Consider the following 14,402-nt stretch of genomic DNA (forward strand, 5'->3'; position numbering starts at 1 on the left):
GGTACACAGGCCACGGGAGGGGTCTGTCACCCTCACAGGGGCTTCTTCTGGGGTACACAGGCCACAGGAGGGGTCTGTCAGCCACACAGACTTTCTCAGTTTCCCTGAGATAAACCGTGCTGTTCACCTGTCACAAACCCTCAGTACTTACAGAGAGCTTTTACACTCCAGTAAGTCAGAATCACCTGCCCAGTATTATCCAATATACCGGCAGACTGGTCCATGCTCCGGGTACATTTATTACCTGTATATTACTGCTACGCTCTTTACATTAATATCAACCCCTTTTTTGACACTGGCAATCATAGATCTCTCCAGGGCAACACAGAATAACACATCAGTCAGAACAAACATTTCTTAGTCTCCTGATTTCCCTGGATTTGATAACAAACCTAAGAAATGTTATAACCGCTCACAGGAATACAATACATAATTTCCTACTCTAGGAGTGAGCCAGATACTTACTGGCAAATTTTCTATCTGAACTATTAAGGTCCTAATTAGCATTGATATGTCTAATTAGCCTTAGTAAAGGTCTATTATCTATCTGTATCGTTTAGACTGGTATTTCTCCAGTTTAGTTGCAATAGCCCAATACAAATCGGCAACACAACAGCAATCAGCTTTTGTGTGTTATAATTAGGCACAATAATCAAAGTTTATGTTTAAGGCAGCGGTTCTATCGTGAGACAATATTGTAGTCATTACTGTTGATATATTACATATTTGCTGGCCGCACACAGACTTTTGAGACTCATTTGCATTTTTAAGTTATTTTAACGTTTGAGAGTACAATTTTCACTATATTCTGTATTAAAAAGTTTTTTAAAATGTACATACAGATACCCTATATGTTCAAAGGACCTGTTCTTACATATTAACCCACCCGGTACTCCAGCTTGTAAACATAGGCCCAAAATGTGATGTGATTAATAAACATACTCACCACCGGGCCTGTGTTTGAGATAGGAGGGCACCCAATAAAAGGATATTTTCCCTCCCCTCTCCCTTTTGTGATAACAATATATCACCCACACCAAATAGGCCACACACGGCCGTAAACCCCACAGTGCCTTCCAACACAATGCCCACACCCTGATGGGATTTCCCCCTCTACTGAGGTGCTCCTGGGCACCCGACCACCCTGGTGTCCACAAGAGTCTACCCACCCAATGTGTGCGACAGCGCTACCCACAACTAGAGTGTGATTTGTTGGTGCACTTGGAGATGTGGTGATACCTGCTGGGTGCTTCAGCACTCGGTAGCGCCGACTGAAGACAAGAGGGGCCGTCCGGTCCCACGCCGTCGTCGTCAGCGATGAGTCCACCTCGGATGCTAGTAGATTTCCTAAATGAAGCCTATGGTCTAGCGTAAGACGAGGGTGAACTCTGGGCTAAGTACTATGCCCGCTGCCAGAAGGAAGCAGAAGAGCTGTCGGCATTCGTTCACCGCATACAACTGGTGCTGGGGTCGCTACTCACTCGCAACCTTATCTCCGCCCCTGACATGGATGAAGCCCGACGTAAACAGTTCCTCCGGGGGTCGAGCCCAAACCACACTATAGCCAATATGATCCGATGTAATCTTATGCAAGGGAGTCCTCCCACGTTTACGGGGTTATTGAGTCAAGTGAAGGTACAGGATGTACACAGTCAGTTTCACGGCTCCAAGAAAACAAAGGAGCCCCACAAGGAAGAATCAAAAGGGGCGTCGGCTCCAAAAGTAAGGAGACCAAAAGTGTCAAGGACATTCCTTCTTCCTCGGCACTGGTTCCTGTACACCAGGTGCCTAGGAGATCGGATTCTTATCCGAACCGCGATGCCTACAGTGAAAATCGCTGTTACAGCTGTGGCCAAGGAGGTCACTATGCTAAAGACTGTTCCAAGTCCGAGACACCCCAACCCAAGACCATGACCTGCAAAGCAAAGTTGACAGAACCATCCTCCCCGTTGTCAGAGAGCGTCCCCGCTCCCCGCCCTGAGGAAGCCCCTCAGCCTGATGGCTGCAGCCGAGTGGGGCCAGCCACAATCATACGAGTGCTTGTGGAAGGTATCTATTCGTCGGCCTTGCTGGATACTGGGTCCCAGGTGACTATTATCTATCGGCCCTTCTACGATCAGCACTTAAGTCATCTGCCCTTACAGTCGGCGGAGAAGATGAAGCTGTGGGGTCTCAGCAATGAGGATTACCTCATCGACAGAGTGGTGAAAGTACGGCTAGATATACTGCAGCTGAACACTAGCAAGTCCCATATCATGGATGTAGAATAATTTTGGGGATCAACACCTATGTGGTGCGGGAAGTAATCCGGGCATACCTTCAGGAAGCTGGAGAACTACCCCTGTCCTCCTTACTGATCAATCTGGTGCGCAAAGAAGAGTGCTACAAGGTCACGAAGCTAGAGGAGTATGGTGACATTTTCATTCTAGAAAAGGAGTGAACCGAGGTTCCACAAGGGGGGGTACGACACATGGCCACAACAAGACCTCTACAGAGGATACAAGATGGTCCCGGAAATACGGGAATGGAGGTCCTCCATCCCCGAAGAAGATTACAGTGACCGTCCAGAATATCTCCCCTTACCCAGTGTCATTCAAAATAAGTCAGCGACTGGGTCGGATATAACCGGTCACACCCGTAGAGACTATGGTGCATGTAAATGCTGCTACTGTGCAAGAAAAGGCCGAAAGATTACAGTTTGATTTTGGGGAATCGACCCTGTCAGAAGACTTGGCTGAGTGCCAAGCTGGAGGAACACCGGGAGGTGTTATCCACTAGTGAGATGGACGTAGGGTGTAGCCGAAACGCCCAGCATACGATCCGGATGAAGGATACCACGCCATTCTGGGAGCGGTCCCGACATATCGCCCCCAGGGATGTGGAGGATGTGAGAGACGTTTTGAAGGAGATGGAGATGGCAGGCATAGTGACCGAGTCACGCAACCCCTATGCCTCACCGATTTGTAGTGGTGTGCAAGAAAAATGGGTCCGTCCACCTGTGTGTAGACTACCGGACCCTGAACCAACATACCGTCCCTGATCAGTACACTCTGCCGCGGATCGAAGAGATCTTTAATGCACTGACCGGAAGCCAGTGGTTCAGCGTGCTGGACCTGAGATCTGAGTACTACCTGACGAAGCAGTGTGCGAAACGCGTAGAGTTATTCGAGAGAATCTGCACACTGAAGGACTGGCAATTCACCGCTGACACCAGACCCATTCTGGCTTCCCGCCCTCACCCGTGACGCGAAAGCGGAAGTGACGCGACGGCAGAGACTGATGCGGAAATACACCGGGAGGCGCAAGTGAAGCACCGGGTAGCAGCTCTACACTTTACCACCCTTCTATCGGCGGTTCTCTCCACCACCCATCTCATTTATGGAAAATGTGAGTTTCCTTTACCATTTGTGACGAATACATTATTTACAGTTCAAAATGTATGCACTATTGTGGTTTCCTTTATTTGCATATCAATCACTCCACTGAGGGGTATCCTGATTCCAGCTACATAAAGGGCTCCAGTCAGAGAGAGATGGATCTCTGACATGCAATAACCTACTACGACTTTTGTGAGTTCAATTCCTATTATTGATTGTCATTTTAGCAGTGATCTACCATCTGCACTATATATTTTCTATTTTTTACATATCACGATCCTCCCCTGCGCTCCTCCTCAACTCCAAGAAAAGAAAATTCTACATCCTGGGACTTGGAACTGTCCCATCAGAGGAAGTTGAGCTGCTCTTTTACACTATATATTTATAATTCACTTTTTGGTGTAAGGTTTATTTGTGTATTAACAGGTGTGTCACTCATTACACCAATTTATTATCACTTGGGAAGCGCCCAGTCCATCCACTCTCCCCACTCCCCTACCTTTTGTCACATACTACCAGGTAACCATGGGCTCCGAAGACCAGGAGAAGACGGCGTTTGTCTGCCCCCCCGGCTTCTATCAGTTAACCAGGGTGCCCCAAGGCATTTGTGGTGCCCCAGCAACTCTCCAGCGGCTGATGGAGAAGACCATTGGGGATATGAATCCTGTGAGTGCCTAGTCTATCTCGATGACATATTCGTGTTCGGACGAACCCTCGAAGAGCACGAGGAACGCCTCTTAAAGGTGTTAGATAGGCTGGGCAAAGAAGGCCTAAAGTTGTCCTTGGACAAGTGTCGGTTCTGCCGAACGTCCGTCACCTACGTGGGTCACATCACGTCCGGCGACGGAGTGGCTACTGACCCCGCCAAGGTCGAAGCTGTGGTGAACTGGCTGAGACCCAAAAATGTGATGGAGCTACGCTCCTTTATGGGGTTCTGTGGGTATTATCGTTGGTTTGTAGAAGGATACTCTAGCCAGGCCAAGGCACTCAACAACCTACTAAAAATCTGTCTTGAGGAACCTTGGCAGAAGGCCGCTTCTCCGCGAGCACCCTTCGGCGACTAGTGGACGTCTGCCTGCGAAAAGGCCTTTATAGGACTCAAGAAAAGCCTAATGGAAGCCCCAGTCCTGGCCTACTCCGATCCGGAAAAACCATACGTCCTGCATGTGGATGTCAGTTTCAAGGAACTGGGAGCCGTTCTGCATCAAAAGTATCTGGCTGGCCTTCGCCCAGTGGCATATGTGAGTCGAAGTCTGACCCAAGTGAACAGAACTAGCCCATCATAAGCTTGAGTTCTTAGCCCTCAAGTGGGCAGTAGTGGAGAAACTCCACGATTATCTATACGGTGTTCCCTTCGAAGTAAGCACGGACAACAATCTGTTGACGTATATTCTAACGTCCGCCAAGCTGGACGCCACCGGCCATCGATGGCTAGCAGCACTGTCAAATGATCAGTTCACCTTGAAATACAAGCTGGGACCTTTAAATATAGGAGCTGATTCTCTATCCAGGAGACCTGGACTGAGTGTGAAGCAAGACGACGGCCCCTGGGAAGAAATCCCTGGGCCTGGGATCCGGACAATGTGCTCCACGGCTGCCATACTGGAAGATAAAATAGCGTTCTCTGAACTTAGAGTAGCAGATTCTTTGGGATGCTGTCCCCAGGCACTCCCTGACGCCTATTGTCACCCAGATGGCCTGGAAATCCAGATAGAGAAGGCCCGCTCTATCGGGTCTTCCCCTATCACAATCATCCAGACCGACGACAGCTGGTTCTGTCATGAGGTAAGCAATAACATGTATTACGATCCCTGCATGATGATCACGGACACCTGGGAGTGGATAAGACCTTCAGGTTAGTAAGAGACTGATTCTTCTTGCCCAAGATGCGAGAGTCTGTAGAGCGGCATTGCCGGAAATGCCTGAGATGGATCCAGAGGAAGGCACTGCCCACTCTAGCAGCCCCAACGGGCCATCAAAAAGCTCAGGTCCCAAGGACCTCATGTGCATGGACTTCTTGTGCATCGAACCAGATTCAGGAGGTATTGAGAACGTGCTGGTGGCGACCAACCACTATACGTGGTACGCCCAAGCGTTCCTTACCAAAGACCAAAAGGCGATAACGATGGCTAAAGTACGGTGGGAGAAATACTTAGTCCACTACGGCCTTCCGAATCGGATGCACTCTGACCAATGTAGAGATTTTGAGAGTAAGCTCATCAAGGAGCTACTTAGGTTGCTCAATATCCAGAAGCTAAGAACCACTCCGTACCATCCCGAGGGAGATGCTCTGCCAGAGAGGTTCAATTAAACACAGCTCGACATGTTAGGCACCCTAAAAGGCTTTCAAAAGACCGAGTGGAGCAAGCACATGGAAGCGTTGGTGCATGCATTCAATTGCACCCAACATGAATCCACGAGGTACACTCAGTACTTTATGATGTTCGGGCGAGAGGTACGGCTGCCTGTGGACATCCGTCTTTGGGTGTCTACTGATGGGGTACCTAATACGGCACATTTCAAGTATGTACGCACGTTGCCGGCTGGCTTGAAGGTGCTGTATCAATTAACGGAAAAGGCCTGGGCTCATCTGAACGCCAACAATAAGCGACGGTGTGACCACACTAATGCCCGGGGATGCCGTTCTCCTACGAAACCCAGGAATCCACGGCAAACACAAGTAGGCTGACCGCTGGCGCGACAGGGTATTTGAAGTCGAGACCCAGATGCCAGGCCTCCCTGTCTATCGCATAAGAGACACCAATGGTCGGGTAAAGGTCTGGCACAGAAACCATTTTTTGCCCATCCCAAAAGTGGGAGAGAGTGACTCTGAATCAGAGACTTTAATATCAGCTAGTGAGTCAGAAAAGTTCCCTGAGACTCCCGTTTCAGAAATCAAGTCCAGTCAAGATCCTTTGGAAGGGACCTCCGCTGGTTCCAATGGAGACACACAGAAGCAGTGACACACACACAGAACCAGTGACACATACACACACACAGAACCAGTGACACACACACAGAATCAGTGACACACACACAGAACCAGTGACACACACACACACACACACAGAACCAGTGACACACACACACAGAACCAGTGACACATACACACAGAACCAGTAACACACACAGAACCAGTGACACACACACACAGAACCAGTGACACACACACACAGAACCAGTGACACACACACACACACACAAAACCAGTGACACACACACATAACCAGTGACACACAGACACACAGAACCAGTGACACACACACATGGAACCAGTAACACACACACACACACACACAGAACCAGTGACACACACACACACACAGAACCAGTGACACACACACAAACACACACAAAGCCAGTGACACACACACACACAGAGCCAGTGACACACACACTCACACACTCTCTCTCTCTGTGTCCTACCGTATTTCATCCCGATTCTATTGGCCAGGGATGCATAGTGATATTGCTAAGTTATGTGCGGCATGTCCGGAGTGCCAGCTAACTAGTCCGAAGGGACAAAAACCAGCCCCTTTGGTTCCTCTACCCTTGGAGTCAGTTCCCTTTGAGAGGGTTGGGGTAGACTTTGTAGGACCTGTAGAACCTTCGGCGAAAGGACACAGGTTTATTCTTGTAATAGTATGTATAGGAACCAAATCCAGAGAATGGTGCTCAGTTGAACAAGGGAACACATATATCCATAAATGCTTGAATAATAATGTTGTAGGTTTCTGATGAACTTCAATAAAGAATAGTGAGACTAAAGACCCGATGCATAGAAATTCCTATTGGGGTAAATAATGAAACAGTCCATATAGTGGTATTAGAATATAAGTCCTGTATGAATATACCACTAATAAGGTCCCCCTGGAATAGCATCTATTGTAACGGTCTGAACTCCCCAACCATAAAGAGAGAAGAAATAGTACTCACATTAGTAGCAGTCCATTTGTTGCGTGCATCACTCAAGTGGTTCATTTGCGTGTCACCACGTATACCATGGAATAAAGGTATTTTTTACCTCACTTTTGCTGGTGTCTAGCCCCCATTTCTTGCAGCTGTGCTCCGTTTTTGGTTCTTATGGACAATTTCTTCTTATTCTTGTAATAGTTGATTATGCAACAAGATATCCTGAGGCGTTCCCCCTGAGTACAGCAACGGCGAAGCAAGTAGCCAACAAGTTGTTGGAGCTGTTCTCACGGGTTGGACTTCCCCAGGTTATGTTGACAGACCAAGGTACAAATTTTATGGCTAAACTGATGCAGGATGTTTTAAAATTACTAGAGGTCAAGTCTGTTTGGACATCGGTCTACCATCCACAGACTGACGGATTGGTGGAAAGATTTAACCGAACTCTAAAAGGGATGCTGAGGAAATTTGTAGATTCAGAGAAGAGAGCCTGGGATGAACTTCTCCCTTTTCTGCTGTTGGCAGTGCGGGAAGTTCCCCAGGCCTCCACGGGATTCTCTCCATTTGAACTGCTGTATGGCCGCCAACCCCAGGGTATTTTAGACCTCCTAAAGGAGTCCTGGGAGGAACAGTGGTCCCCTTCTAAGAATACCCTGCAATATGTATTGGACCTTAGGAAGCACCTAGATGTGGTCGGGCATTTTGCTAGGGAGAATCAGCCTAGGACAGTCAGGAGAGACATTACAATCAAAATGCTCGTATGAGAGTGTTTCACCCAGGAGACCAGGTGATGTTATTGTTACCCAGTTGTGAGAGCAAACTCCCTGGTCAAATGGCAGGGCCCATTCGAAGTACTCCGCCGCACGGGTGATGTGGATTACGAGATCGCTCAACCAGGGTCCAGGAAGGGTAAACAAATTTACCATGTGAACTTGCTGAAACCCTGGAAGATGCAGCGGTCTCTATTCATCCACCCGGTGGAGGAGGAAACAGACTTGGGTCCTCAGCCCCCACGGGAGAACATTGTGGGTGACGATAAAATCCCAATGGGTAGACAGTTGTTCTCTGAACAAAAAGGGGATTTGTTAGAAATAATTACACAATTCCATGATGTTTTTTCTGATTTGCCAGGGCAAACTAAGTTAATTTCACATGTGATCGAGACAGCACCTGGGGTAAAAGTATGTTCCCGTCCTTATAGGTTGCCTGAAAGTCGTAGGGCCCTGGTAGAGAAGGAGGTACAAGAAATGTTACATTTAGGAGTGATTGAGGAATCATGCAGTGAGTGGTGTAGTCCACTAGTTATGGTCCCTAAACCAGATGGGAAGGTAAGATTTTGTGTGGACCTCCGAAAGGTCAATGCGGTATCCAAGTTTGACGCATATCCGATGCCAAGGGTGGACGAGTTAATTGACGCCCTTGGTAACGCGGAATATATATCCACGCTGGACTTAACAAAAGGATACTGGCAAATTCCTTTAGAGGAAAAGTCTAAGTGCAAAACAGCCTTTGCCATGGGTTTATACCAGTTTGTGACAATGCCATTTGGACTGCATGGAGCCCCAGCCACATTTCAGAGACTCATGGATAAAGTGCTGAGACCCCATAGGGCTTATGCCGCAGCCTACCTAGATGGCATTGTCATTTATAGTAAACACTGGCAGGCCCATCTAAATAGGCTGAAAGCAGTCCTCAAATCTCTAAGAGAGGCAGGGCTCACAGCCAACCCTAAGAAATGTGCCTTAGGTAAGGCGGAAACCAAATACTTAGGGTATGCAGTGGGAGGTGGAAAAGTAAGGCCACTAGCCGACAAGGTTGTTGCCCTGAAAGAAGTTCCGACCCCCCAAACAAAAACGCAGGTACACTCTCTGCTGGGTTTAGCAGGGTACTACCGGCGGTTCATCCCCAGCTACTCGGAAGTTGCAGCCCCATTTACGGACCTCACAAAAAAGTGTGCCCCTACACAAGTGGTATGGTCAAGGGAGTGTCAGAGAGCCTTTGAGTACATAAAAAGGTGTCTATCAGAGGGTCCCGTCCTTAGAAGCCCAGACTTCAACAGGCCTTTTGTAGTGCAAACCGATGCATCAGAGATAGGCCTAGGGGCATTGTTGTCACAACAGTTTGAGGGAGTGGAACATCGATCCTTTTTCTGAGTAGGAAATTGTTCCCGAGGGAAAAAAACTACTCAGTGATTGAGAAGGAGTGCCTCGTAGTAAAGTGGGCAATCGAGGCTTTGAGGCATTACCTGGCAGGAGTCCATTTTACTCTGGTGACGGACCATGCTCCATTAAAGTGGTTAAATAGTATGAAGGACTCCACTGCTAGATTGACCAGGTGGTATATGGCCCTCCAACCCTTCTCATTTGAGATTCAGCACAGGCCGGGAAAAGAAAATGCAAATGCTGACTTCTTTTCTAGAGAAGGGGTGGATGATCGGGCTTCAGCCGTGCGTGGCCCCAGCCACACACTAACAGGGGAGGAATGTGACAGGGTGAATGAACGTCACCAGCCATATACCTGGCAAACCTATGTTTAGGCTTGCAGTGCAGCAGTGACGAGGTTACGTTTCAGTTTAGAAGGGTTACTTAATTAGTCTGACCCCAGCTGCATAATCAATGTGTTTAAATACCCCCAAGCTGTACACACATGCAGGCTAGCTGGTCAGGAGACAGGACTGAAATACTGAAGAGATTACTGCTATACGGTCTGTTTTTCAAAGTACGTGTGATGAAGTGTCTGTGTCCTGCATGCTGAAGAGAAGCTGCCTTGTTTTCTATGCTGAAGAGAAGCTATTTTGTTTTTGTCTGCTGAAGAGAAGCTATTTTGTTTTTGTGTGCTGTATATTTTTAAGGCTCAATAAAGAAGCCTTATCAAGAGAACACGAGAATACCTACCTTTCACTCTGGAGCATGTGGGGGGGGAGCCATCTTGACTGGCAGCAGGCCCCTCACTTCCGGCTCTCACTGCTGAAGCTCTGTTGTCACTAACCCTGCCCCCACACTCTGCAGATAACCCCGCCCCCACCCTCTGCAGTCAGACCCCGCCCCCACCCTCTGCAGTCATCCCGGCCTCTGCTCTCCTCCCTGCCTGCATTCTGTGCTCTCTGCTGCCCCCCCTGCTCTGATGGCTAAAACCAGAACAGCCATAAAAACACCGGGACATTTTAAAGAATGCGGGGCAGCCGGGACAGCCATTAAAAAACCGGGACAGCCATTAAAAAAACGGGACTGTCCCGGCTAAACCGGGACACCTGGTCACCCTAATATTAAGGTTAGGCGGGGATATTAGGGTTAGGCTGGCATATTAGGGTTAGGCTGGTATATTAGGGTTAGGCTGGCAGATTAGGGTTAGGATGGCAGATTAGGGTTAGGATGGCAGATTAGGGTTAGGCTGGCATATTAGGGTTAGGGTGGCATGTTAGGGTTAGGGTGGCATATTAGGGTTAGGCTGGTATATTAGGGTTAGGCTGGCAGATTAGGGTTAGGGTGGCATGTTAGGGTTAGGCTGGCATGTTATGGTTAGGCTGGCATGTTAGGGTTAGGCTGGTATATTAGGGTTAGGCTGGTATATTAGGGTTAGGCTGGCAGATTAGGGTTAGGCTGGCATATTAGGGTTAGGCTGGCATGTTAGGGTTAGGCTGGCATGTTAGGGTTAGGCTGGCATGTTAGGGTTAGACTGACATGTTAGGGTTAGGCTGGCATTTTAGGGTTAGACTGGCATGTTAGGGTTAGGCTGGCAGATTAAGGTTAGGGTGGCATATTAGGGTCAGGCTGGCATGTTAGGGTTAGGCTGGCATATTAGGGTTAGGCTGGTATATTAGCGTTAGGCTGGCATGTTAGGGTTAGGCTGGCATGTTAGGGTTAGGCTGGCATGTTAGGGTTAGGCTGGCATGTTAGGGTTAGGCGGGTATATTAGGGTTAGGATGGCAGATTAGGGTTAGACTGGCATGTTTGGGTTAAGATGGCATGTTAGGGTTAGACTGGCATGTTAGGGTTAGGCTGGTATGTTAGGGTTAGGCTGGCATGTTAGGGTTAGGCTGGCATGTTAGGGTTAGACTGGCATGTTAGGCTGCCATGTTAGGGTTAGGCTGGCATGTTAGGGTTAGACTGGCATGTTAGGGTTAGGCTGGTATGTTAGGGTTAGGCTGGCATGTTAGGGTTAGGCTGGCATGTTAGGGTTAGACTGGCATGTTAGGCTGGCATGTTAGGGTTAGGCTGGCATGTTAGGGTTAGACTGGCATATTAGGGTTAGGCTGGCAGATTAGGGTTAGGCTGGTATATTAGGGTTAGGCTGGCATGTTCGGGTTAGGCTGGCATGTTAGGGTTAGACTGGCATGTTAGGGTTAGGCTGGTATGTTAGGGTTAGGGTGGCATATTAGGGTTAGGCTGGCATGTTAGGGTTAGGCTGGCATATTAGGGTGAGGCTGGCAGATTAGGGTTAGGCTGGTATATTAGGGTTAGGCTGGCATGTTCGGGTTAGGCTGGTATGTTAGGGTTAGACTGGCATGTTAGGGTTAGGCTGGTATGTTAGGGTTAGGCTGGCATGTTAGGGTTAGACTGGCATGTTAGGGTTAGGCTGGTATGTTAGGGTTAGGCTGGCATGTTAGGGTTAGACTGGCATGTTAGGGTTAGGCTGGTATGTTAGGGTTAGGCTGGCATGTTAGGGTTAGGCTGGCATGTTAGGGTTAGACTGGCATGTTAGGCTGGCATGTTAGGGTTAGGCTGGCATGTTAGGGTTAGACTGGCATATTAGGGTAAGGGTTAATAACAAATAAACAAAGAAGCGCTCACATAAACTAATGATCTATCTAGAAATATTAAATAATTGAATGATGCTGCATGAATAAAGAACTGTTCCCAGTTCAAAAGATCAGAGTCCAAATACATCAGCGCATCTAAAAATAAAAAGAAGAGAAAAACAGAAAAAATACATATGGTGATGCACGTTCAAACAATCTTTAGACCAGGAAAACCGGTGAGATATGCACTTAACTTGCAGTGCCTGAACCGTGCCACTAAAAGGTTTATTTTCCTCCGCTCCCACCACCGACAGATAAACAGATTCGGAGCCTTTTAAAAGTTCAGCTTTTAGCTAAACAAATGACACTCATTTGTCACTCATATGACAGTAAACTTATACAAGACGCGGAGTTACAAGCACTGAATACAAATAGAACAGAGTTACTCAAATATAAACAAAAAAACAGGACATGATAATAATGTAGTATCTTTTATTACACAGGTCAATACTGAACATAGACAAATTGAAAAAAAAATATTGCAAAAACATCATCATATTCTGAAAGAGGACTCATTATTAAAAGAATATCTCATAGAGAGACCCAGAATAATATATACAAGTGTCATGGAACAGGTATACCCCTGTCTACATTTCTGTTCACCCCCCCCTTTTCCTCGCAGCCCTGCTTGTCAGCTTATTAGTGGCAGCTGTATGTGTTTGGCTCTGCACACAAAACACAGTGCCATTTCCCCCCTCCCAGCAGCTTGCTGTGTTAAAGATGCTACAGTATTGATACTTGTTGTAGCTCTCCCAGACACTCCTGTGAGTTGCCATGGCAGCCCCAGCCTTTCTCTCTAATGGGCTAGTCTGCTTTCTCCCCCTCTGCTCTGCCCACAGATGGTCTGTCCCCAGACTATCTTACTACCCAGTAGACATTGCTTTTTCCTTTCCACCATTTTCCCTGGATTCGTGAGTACCTTGCTGTAACCCCTGTAAGGTGCTGCAGAATTATCTTTTCACCTCCCTTTACTACTGAGCACACACAGAGATTTAGACCTACACCTCTACACAAGAAACTGTATTTACCTACTTTCCCCAAAATAAAGTAAGAAAAGAAACAGACCTTGTCGTGCTTGGAAAAGAGGGCGAGTTGACACTATCTGAGCTAAGTCATCACCACGTGACCCTCTGGCTTCTAGAATAACAAGAGCCACAAATCTTAAAAAGAAAATAGCACCCAGTATACCGAGAACGGGAAAACAAAAAGGTAGCTGGCTGGATACGGAGTTACCATCAGGCTTTCTCACGTGCGGCAAATGTATATATTGTAAATATGGATCCAACTTGTGATAGCAGGGCTTATCTATTTGATGCTATGCCCTTGCGGTCAACAATATGTTGGCCGCACAAAGAGATGCTTGAAACAACGCATCAGTGAGCAGTGTACAAACATCCTTAAGGGTCTATCTAGATATACGCATAATGTATCAAGCCATTTAAAACAATTCCTTTTCTGTAATCCGGGTGGCCTCATTTTTATGGGAATTGATCAAATAGAGCTAGTTATAAGGGGAGGAGATCTAGTTAAAAAAAATTCACAAAGGGAAACTATGTGGATACATAAATTAAAAAACTTAATCCCTATAGGGCTTAATGTGAACATAGATTTGGCGTGTTTCTTAACGTAAGTGTTTCAAATTTGTGAGATTCTTTAGAGATCTAATTTGGATATGTACTCTCCTTTCCTAGATAATCTCGGTTTCATTTTATGATCTCTGCTCTCCATATGTTTGTAAAGCTTTCAAATTCAACGTGCCCGAACGTTAGGCACGTACTATAACCCTTTTTGTCCTTTATGCCAGACCAATCGAATTCAAACAATATAAGATTGTTATGCCAAAAGTCAAATTACATTTACAAGATCAAACGATGAATTTATTCCGTTTTAATACCAATGCACCAATGATTTCGGGTTTATAATACAGTAACCACCGTGTAAATATATAGCTGTTTCAGAATTTCAGAAGGACAAAAATGTATCTCAATACAGACTGTGCATTGACAATGGATCTTTCATAGGGTGATCATTAAGAGAAATCAATCGTCATATGATTTAACACCATGAATCACAATTATTTGTTATTTGGAGTGATGTGCGATTTTTAACGAGGGATGTTTTGTATAGGACACTAACAATCTCTTTCTTGCATTGGATCCATGTGTATTCAAATATTACATATATATATATATTTGTAAACGTCTTAGTAAATGTTTGGTGTAATTTTCTACCTTTATGTGTGTTTTAGTATAGAAATGTTGTCCATTTTGTAGTCTCATATCCCGTTTTTATGATTTATTATGTTTGATTAAAGT

At 46.6% G+C, this 14,402-nt stretch overlaps 1 protein-coding gene across 3 annotated transcripts in view; it reads left to right on the forward strand.

The window, feature by feature from the left end:
• Window positions 1–14,402, forward strand: part of LOC142465152 (uncharacterized) — a 67,340-nt gene that overhangs the window by 31,150 nt on the left and 21,788 nt on the right. The gene's annotated exons all lie outside the window — the stretch shown is intronic.

The sequence above is a fragment of the Ascaphus truei genome, chromosome 13, assembly GCF_040206685.1.
Source record: "Ascaphus truei isolate aAscTru1 chromosome 13, aAscTru1.hap1, whole genome shotgun sequence".
NCBI lineage: Eukaryota > Metazoa > Chordata > Amphibia > Anura > Ascaphidae > Ascaphus > Ascaphus truei.